We start from the raw sequence: 17,330 nt of genomic DNA on the forward strand, positions 1-17,330 counted from the left end.
GGAGCCGTTACTGCCCAGTCTCTCATACTGACCCTGCTCTAGATGGCATTTGGCTTTGTGGGTTCTGAATCATTGAATCAGCAGCTGTGCAGACTACTAAGTCCTTCGCAAGTCCCTTTCATGCTTTACAAAGACCTGGTGAGAACATTATCTTTGAATGAAGAATCAAAAGGTCAAGGCAGCATTTTTGTCAAATAAGTCAGGAAATTGGACCCGAAATGATGGCCCTAAAAATACAGTGCAGCCGGGTGTGTGGTGCCCACCTTTAATCCCAGCAATGGGGAGGCAGATGCAGGTGGATCTCTGTGCATTTGAGGCCAGCCTGGTCTACAGGATGAGTTCCAGGACAGCCAAAGCTACATGGTAGAGAGAACCTATCTCAAAAATAAAAAATAAATTTATAAAGCAGTGCCTATAGGAGATGTATGATAATCCATGATTAAAATGACAGCATTTGCACAAGAGATGAAACCAAACTGGCAAAGGATCAAGAGGAAAAAGCAACAAGACTCTGACCTCGCTGCCAGGGTGACCACACAGCACTCGGTCAGACTGCACAGGAGACCAGGCCACAGAGAGCTGCTATGGTGCTGAAGGAGAATAGTGTGGGGAGCAAGTGGAATTGCCTGTAGGCATTTTGTGGGTTGGTTTTGTTTGTTGTTCTTAAGGTTTATCCCTACAAGTGTTTTGCCTGCATGTATGTCTGATGCCCCTGGAGACCAAAAGAGGTTAATGATTCTCTGGAACTGGAGGTATGGGCTGTTGTGAGCCACCATGGGAGTGCTGAGAACCAAACCTGGATGGGTCCTCTGCAAGAGCAGTATTTAACCACAACTGTCTCTCCAGCTGTGGGCTTTGCTTTGCTTTTCCTTGGTTCAATTTTAAAGTTTTATGAAGACCATTGTTGCTGAACAAGTATTAGCAGATTTCCCAGGAGTTCCATGGGCTGGGCTGTCCTGGAGACTGTTGAGCAGTAGATAGCTATGTGAAGTTGCCCAGCCTCTCCAAGATGAGCTACGTGAGCACCCCTTCCAGGCCCTGCCCCATGCAGCATGCTGCATCTAAAACAGTCCTGTGCGCACACCATGGGTAGATGTTAACTTAAACATTATCTATTGAAAACTCTATTCTACATCTCCTCCAGGGTCTCTGCAGCTTAACTTAGGGGTCCACCTGGTCACAAACCAGCTCTGTTGTGTTCAGCTGTGTGTCCTTGGGCATCTATCATAAATCTCTCAATTTGCCAAGTATGGGAAGAGTTTAACCCTTCTAGGGTTGAAGGAGGATTGACTGAAATTGCCCTGCAGTCGTTTGAGCACCACCTGGCACAGGTGAGAACTCTGATAACTGTGTTGTGATTACTCAGAAGCTCTTTTATGATAGTTTATTTTGTTTTAGGACAGGGTAAAAAAATAACTTGGTTTTGTATTTGTTTGAAGCAAAGCCTAGATTTAGGGCTCAGTGAAGCCACATGCATTATGGCCAGTTAGCTGCTGGAGAGGTCTCATTATTGCAAAAAACAAAAGAAGCTACCTTTCTACAACTTACCCACCAGGGCTTGGCTTTGGGCATTCTTTATGTTGTCCTTTAAGCCTTTTGACTCCTTTAATGAAAAGTGTGTATCAATCTAACATTTGTTATTTCATTTGTTCCCTAATGACCTGCAACATTTCAGAACCACAGATAGTTTACAATCCAAAGAATGGTGCTGGCTCAAGGGTAGATATCTAAAATCAATGGGATAAAGTCCAATTTACAAAACTAGAGATGAACATTGTGACCATTTGAGTTTGATAAGTCAAAACTCTTCGAAACAGAACACATTACACATTAAAGAACTAGAAAAAAATTAGTTTGCCCAAATGTTATTGGGAATAATGGATATCCATATGCAAAATTCAGCCAGACCCTGTCATACTGTAAATATAACCTGAAATGTTAGGGTGCATTGTAGGAAGCGCATGTGCATTGCAGTAAAGAAGAGCTCCTATAACTCCATAGAACACCAACCAAAGTAGAGAACTGCTTGGGGCTGGAGAGATGGTCAAGCAGTTAGGATCACTTACTGAGAGCCAGGCTTCAGATCCCAGCACCCACAGAACAAGGTGGGCATCCTATATAAGCCTGTAACTCTGGCTCTAAAAGGGGAAAAAAGATAGGATTACTAGAGCTTGCTGGCTTCCAGCCCAGCCAGGAAAATGCAAGCCTCAGGTTCATAGAGAAACCCTGCTTCAGAGGAATAGACAGAGGATACCCAGCATTCTTTTGGCCCCTATATGTGCAAACAGAAGTGGGTGCACCCCTGTATGTCATTGGCACACACTGATTTACAGCAGTTTTCATTGTTTTTTGAGACAGGGTTTCTCTGTAACAGCCCTGGCTCTCCTGAAACTTGCATTGTAGACCAGGCTGACTTCAAACTGCCTCCCTCCCCTTCCCCCAGTGCTGGGATTAAAGGCATGTGTCACCACCACCTGGCTGATTCACATCATTTTTTAAAGTGTGTGTGCACACACATATATTAATTTTTTTTTTTTTTGGTTTTTTCGAGACAGGGTTAGAGTGATAGTTCAGCAATTAAGGGCACTCTCACTGCTCTTATAGAGGGCTTGGGTTCACAATAGTCTTGTAACGCCAGTTTTGGGGGTTCTGATTTCCTCTCCCAGCCTCTAGCTCAAAACAGACATCTTCAGAGGCAACTCATTGGCTGTGCAGAAACCCTCAGCCAAACACACTGTGGCTGGTTAATGAGGCCCCTTCTAGCTGAGAGGTGGTGAAGACCAGGGACGGCTGACCTTAATCGTCCCTGAAATCTACTGGAATAATGTGCAGTAACATTTAGCAGGTTTACAAGTCTTCAGCCACCTCCTGCCTTCATTTCCCACAGCCCTAGCCTGTGTGACTCCTTTCCCCTTTATAGAACCATCCTCAGACTTTGGCTGGGAAGCGACCCACAAGGCACAGGTGGCATGAAGTTTTTTATTGGTGGTAGTGGTGTATGTTATCATTTGGATACATGTGTCCCCCAAAGGCTCATGTGTTGAATTTGGCCCCTAGCTGATGGTGCTGTTGGGGACAGGTGAGAAGAAGTTAGGTCATTGGGATGTAGGTACGGCCCTTCTTTCTTTCCAGCCACCATGATGTAAGTAACTTTGTTCCACCACATACTCTAGCTATGACTGCTTCACCACAAGCCCTGAAACCATGGACTGAAATCTCTGAAACCATGAGCCAGAATACATCCTTCTTCCTTTAGGTTATCTTGTCACAGAAGCAGAAAGCTGACTAGTACACGGTGAGCCAACACACTGGGACTTATTTGTTAGTGCAGCTGAACTCAGCCCATCCTGACCAGTTAGTGTATGTTTATTGTCTTCCACAGTACTGGCTGTTGAGGCAGCCCAGACCTGAATGGAGGCCTCCTTTCAGTCTCTGCATTGGCCCCAGCAGCTTCTCCGTATGGAAATCCCTCTTCAGGCCCGCATTTCTGGCAAAGTGCTTTTGGCACTAGGCTCAGGCTCAGATTTGTGACTGTTTAAAAAGGCCTCTTAACCACTGAGCCATCTCTCCAGCCCCGGCCTCACTGATTTTTATTTATATAGCCTTACTCATGCTAAGCCAGCAGCCTAACCTGGGTTATATCCCCAGGCTGTAAATACTATATATAAATTCACTTATTTTGAGACCTCATAATTTTTAATTAATTCTTTACCTTTTATAAAAGCTGTAGAATCAAAAATCAGAAATGTTGGGCTGGAGAGATGGCTCAGCAGTTAAAAGCACTGACTTCTTCCAGAGGTCCTGAGTTCAATTCCCAGCAACCACATGGTTACTCACCATCACCTGTAATGAGGTCTGGCGCCCTCTTCTGGCCTGCAGGCATCCATGCAGACAGAACATTGTATACAGAAATGTTGCATTAATTACCCACAAAATGTAATGTTATAGTCAGTCTACTGAACATTTTTGAAGGTTTCAGGGCAGCAGAAACATTGGCTTTCTCACTGTAAGAAACCCCACAGTGGATGGCAAGCTGAGTGAGTCATTTATGGGCAAACTCAGGAGAGAAACCATCTGCACAGCAGAGGGCTAGCTATTCTGCAGATATGGTCACTTTATGTATGTGACAGGAATAGACCAGAAGTCCAAAAGCTCAGCTTGAAGGAAAGCCTTGCTGTGTCTGGGAACCTCTGTAAACAATGTGTGGGAGCTGAGTATGATCCTCCTCCAATATCCACTCCCTCCCCATCCTTAGAAAAAGCTCAAGAACAGACACTCCCAGCATATGACTCCCAATTGCAGCACAGCACCTTCTGCAAACCTATCAGAATCCTCATCCTTACACTTGGCCCCAGTCTCATGGAGCCAGGAACTTGAGCCCAGCATCCTGTTCCATTAATCCATGATTACAATCTCTGCTGAACTCAGCCTATCCTGCACTTAGGGATGTAGCTCAGTGGTAGAGCCCTCTCCTAGATTTACAAGGCCATCTTCAGCACCAGGCACGTGTACACACACACACACACACACACACACACACACACACACACACACATACACACACTGTGGAGCAACAATGACCACATCATGATACTTCCATCCACAGGATGCAAGCACAAAAGTTTTAAAGGGTAGCTGAGGCCCGACATCAGGTGGCTCATAACTGTAGCTCACTAACATGGATGTAAGCCTTCACAACTACCGGAGAGAAAAGGGGGAGACTGCGGGGAACCCGGAGACCACGTGTACATTCTCTGGGGGGCAGTTAAAATAGACTGTGGGAGTAGTCCTGACCTTCCCTGGAGAGGGGTTACTATTTGGTGGGCTTTCTTGACCCTCCCTGGGGAGGGGTCACCGTTTGGCAGGCTTTCTTGGAGGTGGAGTTTGGACTGAGGCAACTCCCAGGGGAGGGAGCTGGGGTGAAGCCCCCAGGCAAACAATCCAGGCTTTTTGTATCAAGGGGTGCCAGGGGGCTGAGGTGACGCTTCCGACCAAATAATACCAATCAGAATTTTATGAGTGTGGAGAGCTGGAATGCTGGAAAACCAGAAAGAAATCATCTTGGGCTTTATTGAGTCTCCTTCACAACACCCTTGTAACTACCAGGGAAAACCTTTTGGAATGCACTAAACTCTGCTTCCTCAAGCCAAAGGTAAGAATGTCATCAGACAGCCATTTGCGACCCTACAAGAGCACAGAGCTCTCCTCTCAGCGGTAACCTGCTTACCTGGTGATCTCGCCATTACAATTTGCCTGGTAAATGCTTGGATTTATGACTTTCCTTTGTTCTGCAACTATAAAAACGTCATGAAACTCTTTCTACATCCATGTTAGTGAGGGCAATATGAATCCCTGTTCCTGTGCCCTAGTAACTCACGTTCAGTTGAGAATAAGCTATCCATTTTCTTTGTTTTTTTATATTGGCAAAAGATGTGTGGCTGGCATTTCTGGGTACTGTGAAGCAGTGATTAGCAAAAGAGACAAAGAATCTATTCTCTTGAGGCTTAGAGAGGTTTGGGTAGGGCTATTTATCCTATTCTTGTCTAAATACAGACTGAGCCCCCCAATCCCAAAATCCAAAATGGAAAATGCTCCTGTTATGCCCAGATCACAGAGTCCCTCAAAAAACCAACTAGGAGACCAAATCCTGTATGTAAAAGCAAAGAGCCTTTAATCCTTACACAAGTTTGCAAACTCGGACTCTCCATGTGGCCAACAGGGTTGTGTGAAAAGAGAGCCCCAAGCTCTCTAGAGTGAGTTCTTATGTCAGTGGGTAACTAGGCAGCTATCATGAAATATGTTTCAGAGATTACAGCGAAAGTCACTAATTGCAAGAAAACAGATGTCTTTAGCAATTAGTCAGAAAAGGGACTGCTAGTCATATCAGACAGTCAGTATCTGAGTTTTACCTTGAGATAGTATAAAAAGCTTTCTGCTAACTCCTGAAAGACCTGGATAAATCCAGACCTCCCCAGCAGGAAGAAAATAGCCAAAAATCCAAGCAGGAAGAGAAGAATCAAAAATCTAGGATTAGCTGGTTCAGTGAGTGTGTTTTAGGAACTAGCTGATTATGACCTTGGGTGTGGTCCTGAGAGGCAAGGAGTTGCCCCCTTGTGATCTTCACTGGTATTTTCGGAATTTTCTGTGACACACTCCCTGCCAATTCCGGATCACTGGGCTGTGGTTTCTTCCCTTAAAAATCCGCTTCTCAGCTGGGCGCTGGTGGAGCATTCCTTTAATCCCAGCACTTGGGAGGCAGAGGCAGACAGATCTCTGTGAGTTCGAGACCAGCCTGGTCTACAGAGCTAGTTCCAGGACAGGCTTCAAAGCCACAGAGAAACCCTGTCTCGAAAAACAAAAACAAAAAAACAAACAAACAAACAAAAAATCTGCTTCTCCCGGTCACTGGGGTCGAACTCCTCCCCTGCGTAGTTATGAGTCTCGGCCCCAGTGCACTGGTTCCCGTCTCATCTCATCAATTAAAGCCTCGTGTGATTGCAGCAAGGACGGTCTCTAGTGAGTTACTGGGGGGGTCGTGTTATCCCGAGACTTGAGCGAGAGTCTCCCCAGCACTGGGGGTCTTTCACTCCTAGGTTCTCAGCCTAAGAACCAGTTAATTCTAATTTATTAACCTTCTGGTATTACTAGAACTCACTCCCCTCTTGAGGGTCTCCATTGACTGACCCACAGGTCAGAGCAAGATCGTAAAAATTCATTTGTTCAGAGCTAATGCTTGGTGCCCTACTATAAAAAGTGGATTCAGAAACCGGCCTTTTGCCACAGCCTAACAAACACCATCTCTGGCTGTGGTCTCAGCTAGCTGATAAGCTTCAGTGCCCTGTGGTGTTTTTCTTTTTTTTTTTAAAGTTTGCTTCTGGTTTTCCTAGGATCTGGTTTCTGGAATAAAGTTTGCTTCTGGTTTATTAGACTTAGTGGTGTTCTCATCTTTGCGCGACCCCCCTGGATCCAACATCAACATGTAGAAGAATGAAAATAGACCCATATCTATCATCATGCACAAAACTCAAATCCAAATGGATCAAAGACCTCAGCATAAAGCCAGCCACACTGAACCTCATAGAAGAGAAAGTGAGAAGCACACTTGAACACATTGGCACAGGGAACCACTTTCTAAATATAACTCCAGCAGCACAGACACTGAAACAATTGATAAATAGGACCTCCTGGAACTAAAAAGCTTCTGTAAAGCAAAGGACACGGTCAACAAGACAAAGCGACAGCCTACAGAATGGGAAAAGATCTTCACTAACTCCACATCAGACAGAGGAGAGGTCTGATCTCCAAAATATACAAAGAACTCAAGAAATTGGACACCAAAAGAACACATAATCTAATAAAAAAAATGGAGTACAGACCTAAACAGAGAACTCTTGTAAGACTTTAAGACAATCCTGAAGCCATTTTTGACAATTCTGAATCCTCTCAGCCTCTGTGCCATAGTGCTTCCCCTCCTCCCCTGGGAACCATGGACCTAACAGCTACACATGCATGTACTCAGTTCCTGAACAATTACCCATCTACGTATGTTTTGGTTTGGTCCCCTGGGAAACGGGGTCAAAATGACCTCTTACCTCATCTGATCTGGCAGCAGCTCTCCAGTCAATTATTGGTAATAGCCCTTTCAAATGACCCAATCAGAATAGTCAAATAACAACCCCCCTTGCTTCTGTGGCCCCTTTAAAAGTAGACTGTACCAGCTATTCGAGGTCTCTTGACTTCCCGATTGCTGGAGGACCCTGTCATGAGAGAATTAATAAAATCCTCATGCTTTTGCATTGGCTGTGGTGTGTGAGGTGGTCTCTGGGGGCGACTCCTCCTCCGTGTTTGGACGCTAGAGTCCAACACTCTCAACAGAGAAATCTAAAATGGCTGAAAGACACTTAAGGAAATGTTCAACATCCTTAGTCATCAGAGAAATGCAAATCAAAACAACTCTGAGATTCCATCTTACACCTGAAAGAATGGCCAAGATCAAAAACACTGATGACAGTTTTTGCTGGAGAGGTTGTGGGGAAAAGGGAACACTTCTGCATTGCTGGTGGGAATGCAAGCTGGTACAACCCCTTTGGATGTCAGTGTGACGATTTCTCAGAAAATTAGAAAACAACCTTTTTCTAGACCCAGTAATGCCACTTTTGGGTATATATCCAAAGGGAGCTCAATCGTGCCACAAGGACATGTGTTGTGCTTTCCTGTCGCTTTAAGGGACAAGCCACGCCCACTTTCATTACCTCTGACCTGCCTGCCACCATCTTGGGCCCTTCCTTTTCTGCTTCCTTGACATGCCTGCTTTTTATTATAAGGAAGACCTGGGAATGTTATGGTTTTGGTCCCTTTAAGAGACAAGCCACACCCATTCCCCCTCCCCATCCGCTGAGGCAGGCTGATCCTCAGCTTCCGGCCTGAGCTCGTTCTCTTTTCCATCTTCCTCTCAGAGAGGCAGCTTCGCTTCTGCCTCTCTCCCCACTTCTCTGTCTCCCCCCTTCTCTGTCTCTTTCTCCTCTTCTCTCTCTCTCTCTCTCTCTCTCTCTCTCTCTCTCTCTCTCTCTCTCTCTCTCCCTCTCTCTCTCTCTCCCTCCCTCTCTCCCTCTCTCTCTGTCCCCCCCTTCACCCTTCCTCCTCCATAACCCCTGGAATAAACACTCAACCTAATCCCTGCATGTCCTGTCTATCCATGTTTCTGTCTTCTGCCCACCTGCCATGTGTCTCCCTGCCTGGGACCAGTCATTGCTCAGGGACCAGCAGCCGTCTCTGCCTGGGGCCCACTGCCTGCTGCCACATGGCCCGCCACCACTGCTCTGAGACCAGCTGTCTCTGCCTGGGACTGGCTGCTCCCAGGGCCCCCTGTCTGCCGCCACCGCTTGGGCCACCGCTCTGGGACTGGCAGCCATTTCTGCCTGGGACTGGCTGCTCCCAGAGCCCGCTGCCTGCCACCACATGGCCCGCCGCCACCATTTGGGGACCCACAGCATTTCTGCTGCCTACTGCCGTGGGGATCTTGCAGCATTTTTTAAAAAAGAATAACAACATGTGCTCAACTATGTTCATAGCTGCTTTGTTTGTCACAGTCAGAACCTGGAATCAACCTAAATGCCCCTCGACCGAAGAATGGATAAGGAAAATGTGTTACATTTACACAATGGAATACTACACAGCAGAAAAAAAATGACAGCTTGAATTTTGCAGGAAAATGGATAGAGCTAGAAGACGTTATATTGAGTGAGGTAACCCAGACACAGAAAGACAATTATCACATGTGCTCACTCATAGGTGGTTTTTAAACATAAAGCAAAGAAAGCCAGCCTACAAACCACAATCCCAGAGAACTTAGACAATAATGAGGACACTAAGAGAGACTTGCATAGATCTAATCTACATGGGAAGTAGAAAGTATAAAAAGACAAGATGTCCTCAGTAAATTGGGAGCATGGGGACCTTGGGGGAGGATTGAAGGGGAGAGGCAGGGAGGGGAACAGAGAAAAATGTAGAGCTCAATAAATATCAATAAAAATAAATATTATTTGTGGGGGAAAAAACTTTGTCTCATACACAAAGTTACATTTGAAATATGGTATAAAAGTAAATTCTGAGTTTAGACTTAAGCCTGATCTTAAGGTGTCTCACTATGTAAATACGGATCCTTCAAAACAAAAACCCAGAAGTCCCAAACATTTGCCACAAGGGATTATTGAGAACGTGAACGATTTGCATGTGGGTGTGGCTCCAGGCCGAGACTGATTTATTTGTGATGGACTTGGTTTAAAGGACTCAAAGGGAACTGTTGTGCGGAAATAAAGTGGTAGGGACCCGGGCGATGGTGGTGCACGCCTTTAATCCCAGCACTCGGGAGGCAGAGGCAGGCGGATCTCTGCGAGTTCGAGACCAGCCTGGTCTAGAGAGCTAGTTCCAGGACAGGCTCCAAAGCCACAGAGAAACTCTGTCTCGAAAAACCAAAAAAAAAAAAAATAATAATAATAATAAAGTGGTAGGGAGAGTTGGGGGCGGGCGGAGTGGACAGCAGAAGGAAGTGAGCGTCTTTAGGGCAGGAATGGAAGATCAGGCTTCAGGCTGCGTGTCCACAGGGGTGAAAACCAACCCTGGCTTCGGAGCAGTCCCGGGCGGGCTGATCTCAGAGTTCTGTGTCAGCTCTACTGAGCACCATCTGTATACCCACTTCCTCTTCTGTCTTCCTCTGAGGGTTTCCTCCGGTGAAGACTCGGTGGTGGCTCCAGAATGTAAACTGGAAAGGAGGAGCCTTCGCTGAAGGGCCAAAACAAGGGCTCCTGCGTTGCGATTGGCTTAACCCGCTGCCCACGCTTAGGAAGGAGCAATCCACCGTGCTGAAAGGGATGACTTGCCTTGATTGGCCAGTTCCATCCACACCCCAACAAATGCAAGTAAACAAATGCGGGAAGGAGTAAAATCTGCCACTCCCCAAGGGTGTGTCCTAAGCGGAAGACAAAAAATCCTGCAGTGGAAAGATCATAAATTGAAGGACATCCTTGGCTACAAGAGAGTCTTGACACGTGAGAGCCTGTTTCCGTCAGTCAATCACCAATCAATCAAAAATCCTGTATAAGTTGTCTTTATGTTTTTAGGAACACACACAGACAGACACACACACACACACACACACACACACACACACACACACACGAAGGACAAGTAAGAACAAAAGAGGTCATGAAACTGAAAGAGCGAGGCAGGGTACACGGGAGGGTGTGGAGGGAGAAGAGTAAAGAGGGAAATGCTATCATTTATATCAATCTCAACAGTTAAAAAACAATTTAAAATTAGTTAATGTTTTTTTTTTTTTTTTTTTTGGTTTTTCGAGACAGGGTTTCTCTGTGGTTTTGGAGCCTGTCCTGGAACTAGCTCTTGTAGACCAGGCTGGTCTCGAACTCACAGAGATCCGCCTGCCTCTGCCTCCCGAGTGCTGGGATTAAAGGCGTGCGCCACCACCGCCCGGCAATTAGTTAATGTTTAATTAATAAAAGTGTCCTGTAGAAGAGGCGTCAGTGAATCCTGCAAATGTGGACCTCTCAGGCCTTGCTGAAGGCCAAGCATGGCAAACATGGCGCTGACAGGTTTTGCCTTTACCCTTCCCCTTGCTAAGAACTGTTAGGTTACAGTCCTAAAGGTAATCACCAAGATCCTATTCCCTTACTTGGCCACTTCCTCCTCTTGACGTTGACTACCAAGAAAGGTCCAGCTATCAAAAGTCCAGCAACTAAAAACCCCCTTTTCACTACCCTAATTTGCATGCCCAATCAAAAAAAAAAACAGCTCACCCTAACCCAAGGGTCTCCCCTTTCCCCTTTATAAACTTCCATTTGCCTGTGGGTCACGTCTGTCTCCTCCCTATCCAGAGACAGTGAGACAGTCCTTTGTATCCCTGGGGTAAATACCCCTTCCCCTCCCCCTTGTTCCTTTTCCCTTCTTCTTCACCCTCTGCCTTTGTCTTTTATTTCCTGCCCTCTGTCCCTCTAGGACAAACCCATCTCCTTTGTGCTGAGAACTTGGTCTTGGTGTGTCCCGTGCCAACACTGGTCCTTCCAGTGTGTCTCGTGTGTCTCGTGAAAATTGTCGAGCCAAGAAGACCATTAAACAACCTCGCCTGTGAAGTAGTGCCTGCACCTCATTTAGAATGCAGAGTTTGAAATGCTTATGCTCTTTGCCTGTAAAACAAAATGTTAGTCTAAGACGACTTGATTCTCCAGCTCCATGTGCAATCTAGGTCCAATGAATTCTAGCTTCTCTACTCCCCTGCCTTCTGTCAACACAGAAACCATAGCTCTCTTACTCTGAAGCCATTCTGAGTGATCATGGCCCAGGAACATAGGTGTAGGTTTCCCTAAATTCCATTTTCTAGGTTTTATGAAGTTTCTATAGTTTTACAGAACAAAGAAAGTGATGAAGTCAAGTTTAAAATATATTGGCGGGTGCATCAGAGAGGCCGCTGCAGCAGGATGGCAGAGGCTTTTCTGAATTTATCAGACCCTTCCTCCCACCAGCCCAAAGCTAAGAACGCCAGCAGATGAATTACAGATTCCAAAAGGTTTCTTTCTATTAAGTCACAAGGTGTTAGCTCAGACACAAAGGTGGGCAGGAAATGGCTGTTTCGGGGGGCTAGAGCTAGCCTGAGATGAGGTAACTAGCCTCTGGATCTATAACATCCCAGTCTCTCTCCACAGGACTGAAATCCTAGTCAGGCAGGCAGGCAGGCGGCAGGCAGGCACAGCTTCTTGTCAGGAGTTTCCATTCACACTGTCAATGAATTCTAGCTACCCACGTGCCCCCGCAGTGAACTCTAACCATCGTTGGCCTTCTGATAATTATATTCCAGCCACCTAGGCACCCTCCAATAAATGTCTGCTTGTCTCGCTTGTGAACTGGAGGTGGTACGGTGGGCGGCTTGTGAACTGGAGGTGGTATGGTGGGTGGCATGGGAGTCACTAGTGTTGATGTGGAGCCAGGCAGCGTGGGTGGTGTCTGTCCGTGGCTTTTCACCAGAAGCTTAGTTCCCACAGTTGTTAAAATAGAGATAAGTCTTACCTCATCTCTCGAAGTTACTTTTATACTCACTTATGTAAATTATATATAAATGTATGTAAATGGTCTGATGCCTGGCGTGTGTTACCTGTTTGTTACTATGTTATAAATGATAAGGGATCACCATCAATGATATTGTATCGACAACAATCAATTTGCTGAGGGCGGTGGCCACACTTCTAGCACCAGGGAGGCAGAGACAGGTGAGTCTCTAAGTTCCAGGCTAGTCAGGACAGCCTAAACAAATTCTTTTTGAAAAAAAAAATTGTTATTTTTAATTATGCGTATGTATGTCTCTGTGTGGGTACATACAAGTGAATGCAAGTGTCTGAGGAGGTCAGAGACATCAGATCCTCTTGGAGCTAGAGTTACAGGCAGTTGAGAACTGCCTGATATTGGTGCTGGGAACCAAACGCAGGTCCTCTGGAAAAGCAGTCTACATACCAAACACCGAACCAATTCTTCTATAATAAAGGAAGAAAGGGGCAACGAAGAGGATAACAATAACAACAATGATAACTTAGTATCGACTATATGACAAGAACCATGCTGAAAGGTTTGCGGATTTCTTAATCCTCACAACCCCACGAGATGCGGGTATTGCTGTCATCCCTTTCTCAGAAGAGGAAAGAGCACCAAAGAGGCGACTTGGTTCAAGTTTGCAGACCAGAAAAGACTTGAACCCAGCCAGAATCTATAAATCTAAACCTTCATACTCACGAGGTCCACACTTAGAATCCGTGCAACCAGTGGCCAACTTACTTTCACCTCCCACCACATTTCTCTGGTCAGCTAGATCGCCTTACTTCTGACCACGCCCACTCTCATTCTCCCTTCCCTCCCCCCCCTCTCTTTCTTACCCCTCCTGGGCGGGCCACGCCCACAGTCCCAGCCAAACTCTAGGTCTGAGAGCCTGCTCTGGGCCCCGCCTCCTTTCCCGTCCTGAGTCTGGTCACGCCCACTCAACCCCTCCCCTCACTCGCTGAGCCACGCCCACAACACGTTTCCCCTCCCACTCCGGTGGGCCACGCCCACAGCATCAAGTGTCGCGCCTACTTCTACCCACACCTCCCGCCCCTCCCCTCTCCCTTCTGACCACGCCCCTAAGGCCCCGCCCTCTCCAGCCAGTTGCCCCCAGGCCCCGCCCCTGGCCTCGCAGCCTCGGACGCCTTTCTCGCGCTTGGGTCGCCATTTTGCTGTAGGACGGCGTGCGGAGCGCTGTCTTCTCTTCCTTCGGCAGCCGAGGCTGCGGCGGGCCGGGCTGGGGTCGGGACCAGGTAGGCGGGCGGGAGCCGCGGCGGGCGGACTGCGGCCCGGTGAGCCCGGAGCATCGTGTTCTGCTCGACCGACCTTAGTGGCCGGGAAAAGAATAATTGTACTTCACTCAAACGTAGGAGAAGCGAGGAGTGGTTTAAGATATTCTACCCGAAAATGTTTTTTTTATTGTTGATAAGGATTTTTCTTATTTTGATGTTGCCGCAATTTGGGTGTTTAGCTTTTGTGAGGGATATGAAAATACTGAGCCGGGCTTTGAGGCCTGAGGAAGTGTAAATTCTAGTATCTTACGGTTTTTTTCTTTTTTTTTTCCCCATACGGTGCTGGGGCCGAACGCAAGGTGCTGCAAGCTATGCAAGCGGCCTGCCTTTGAGCCAGCCCTGTCCTAGTGCTGAAAAATTTTAATGCACAAATAAAAATAATCAGTGCATGCTATTGAGCCCCACTGTAGGACACCCGTCTTGTCCTTTTCCTGTAACCGCGCTGGTTTGTACCATTGTCACCCAGTATTTGCGTAGATACGAACATTATATTTATTAGCTATCCTGAGATTTAAAATAGAGCCAGTGTTTCTGCTCTTAAATAATCTTGCGGTTTGTGAGACCTGGTGGCAAACACCCCTTAATTCCTGAGGCAAGTGGAAGATCGTGACTGGTCTGCGTAGTGAGTTCCAGGCCAGACAGGGCTACAGAAAAAAAAAAAAAACCTTGCAGTTTCTATTATCTTTACTTGGGATAAATTCCAAAAATTGACAACCCCCCCCCCAAAAAAAAACCATGTTCTTTCTTTAGCACTTAAAATGAGTCTTTTCTGAGTAAGGTATGTTTGCAGTAGACATTGCAAAATCTAGGTATTTGTCTGATTCTGTTGATTGCGGAGGTCAGGTTGCCAGGTCATGTTTGTGTGACCCAGTGTCATGCAACCTATTATTGTATGCAAAGAACTGTAGTACAAGGCAGACTGACTGAGCTCTGTCCTTTTGAGGCCAGTGTCCTGAGTAAGAGGCTGAAAAGTCGGAGAAGCTTTTACGTACTGTGATTTTGTTAAAGAGTATGGAAAGTAATGACAAACCCATCTTTTTGGGGTTTTTTTTAGTTGATTTTATTGAGCTCTACATTTTTTCTCTGCTCCCCTCCCTGCCTCTCCCCTCCCACTTCAACCCTCTCCCATGGTCCCCATGCTCTCAATTTACTCAGGAGATCTTACCCTTTTCTATTTCCCATGTAAATTAGATCCATGTATGTCTCTCTTAGGGCCCTCATTCAAACCCATCTTCTTATTAAAACTACCTCCTCAGATGTGGGGCTGGAGATGTGTGTGGCTGACTCAGTGTTAAGAGTTAGTTGTTCAGGACTGGACTTTGAGTCCCAGCACCCACCCACGTGGCAGCCCATAACCACCTCTAATGCCAGTCTCACAGAATCTGACACCCTCTTCTGGCCTCCAAGGGTACCAGGCTCACGTGTACAGACAAACATGCACATTAAATAAGATTTAAACGTTTACTTCCCCAGGTTTAAAATAATTTTAAATCTAGTTCCTGTTTCTTCAAGTTGTCCCCAAGAAATAGAAACTCAGAAATACATAGCATCGGCCATATAAAAGCGTTCTCATGATAGGTGCACAAAACGCCAGGCACTGCAGAAGAAGAATTTAAGCTCTGCCCTCCAGTTTTTCAGAATTTCATTTTGTACTTTTGAATTTTGGTGTTGGTTGAAGCCGGGCCTGCTGCACAAGCACCCACTATTCACTAAGGTCCGCCATCAGTCTGTCTCATTGTTGTCAGCGTTTTCTCCATGCTGGAGTTGAACCTAGGCAAACGCTCTAGCACTGCAGCAGATTCGTTTGGAGCGAGGTATATCACTAATAAAAGTAACTTCCGTATACTTTTTGTTAACATGTGACTTTCAGTTCTGTTTACTAATTATTGTCTCCGAAGTGAGGCTTTATTCAGCGTGCATTGGTTGACCCTCTGCTGCCTTAACTTTCAGTGTTGGTGGGGAGGCTGTTACCAAGCCTCTATCTTTATTGTCTTGGAGTCCAGTGAGCCCAAGATGTGGCCCAGGCCTCTTGGATTACAAGGTCTCTTTAGAAGGTTGGTTACATAGTGGATGCTTCAGAGAGGACATAGCACGCACTGCGTGAGGCTTCCAAATTCTAGCCTGAGTGTTGATGCTGGCTTTGAAATAGTAAATCCATCTAAACAAGGGCTCTCCTTCAGGAGACCTGACGGATTATCTCATTCAGAGAGATGGCTGTGATTTGCTCCTTAAAAGGTGCTGAGATTTTCTGGAAAAGATGTGTTTTCACCCATGCATAAATAATTTTCACATATTCTAGAGTAAGCTTAGGTTAAACACAACAGTAATTATGGCATATGGGGGGAGGGTGAGAACGTTCTCTGTCCTCTTATTCACACTGACACTTTGTGCTAATGGGGACCTTCCAGCCCTTTGCTGGGGACCCCAAGCCCGATAAAAAGCATTTCACAGATGGAGGCTGCTCTTGGTGCATGCACACCTTCAATCCCAGCATTTGGGGGGCTGTGGCAGGTTGGTATCTGTGAGTCTAAGGCATACCTTCATAGTGAGTTCCAGGCCAGCCGGGGCTACATAGAGCCTGTCTGTCTCAAAACCAAAAACCACATAATTTCTAACAGAGTGAGGGAGAATGGAACCAGTGGTTGCCCTCAGAGGTGAAGAGCTTGTGAGTTGGGCAGTCATAGTGATTCTTCTGCCCTTCCAGGTGCATGCCCTGCCCATCCCCGCTGTTCAAGGGTGGGCATACATAGGGATTTGACATGGAGCCCAAGCTCATCATAGGCAAGCCTTATACCATTAAGCTACACCCCAGCCCTTATGTCACAGTTTGACTTTAGAAGCTTTGGAGACCAGACTGGCTGCTGTGTGCATTTGAAACACAGAAAAAAAGGCTTCAGGAGAGGTCCTGGGGGGACACATGGGTAAGAGAGGCTGGGCTGTTGTGTGAATGAAGACTAGGGTGTTTCCTGTAAATCTTCAAGGAAAGAACGAGGCAACAAGGAGAGGAAGACCAGTTCTAAGGCAGAATTTGGGGTGATTGGTCTCAGAGATGTGGGCTTCAGACCCAAGGACTGGAATCCTATAGATCTAGCAGAGAGAGGCCGAAGTACTTCTCAGAGCTGGTCCAGATCCTCTCAGGATCTCTTGTGTTGTTTTTTAGGAGCTTCTTACTGAAGTAGAGGGGTGTAGAAAGGTAGCCCTCCTGTGCGTATTACTGAGTTTAGTAGGTAACCAGGACTGGTGTGAGCTGCCATGTGCCTGCTGGGAGCCCAGTAACCTCAGCCATCCCTTCAGCCTTGCCAATGTTAGGGCTTCTTTCCCACGACCCAGTGTTTTGAAGCTGAGCTGCATTCTCTGAAAGCCAGGATCGAAATACTTTTTACACAAGGGACAATTCAGGCTTTGTGGCTGTGCTCAGCGTATCTAGAACAGTTGGTAAGC

At 46.4% G+C, this 17,330-nt stretch overlaps 1 protein-coding gene across 8 annotated transcripts in view; it reads left to right on the plus strand.

The window, feature by feature from the left end:
* The first annotated feature begins 13,730 nt into the window (after nt 1-13,730).
* The window catches only part of Prpsap2 (phosphoribosyl pyrophosphate synthetase associated protein 2), a 36,378-nt gene continuing 32,778 nt past the window's right edge, over nt 13,731-17,330 (plus strand). For 3 of the 8 annotated variants that reach the window (XM_075992256.1, XM_075992257.1, XM_075992261.1), the window contains exon 1: nt 13,742-13,850. The gene's annotated coding sequence lies outside the window, so the exon portion shown is untranslated. Of the gene's footprint in view, nt 13,851-17,330 lie in introns of all 8 variants that reach the window. The other 5 variants (XM_075992259.1, XM_075992258.1, XM_075992263.1 and 2 more) reach the window with 5 other exon arrangements.

The sequence above is a fragment of the Microtus pennsylvanicus genome, chromosome 11 (genome assembly GCF_037038515.1).
Source record: "Microtus pennsylvanicus isolate mMicPen1 chromosome 11, mMicPen1.hap1, whole genome shotgun sequence".
NCBI lineage: Eukaryota > Metazoa > Chordata > Mammalia > Rodentia > Cricetidae > Microtus > Microtus pennsylvanicus.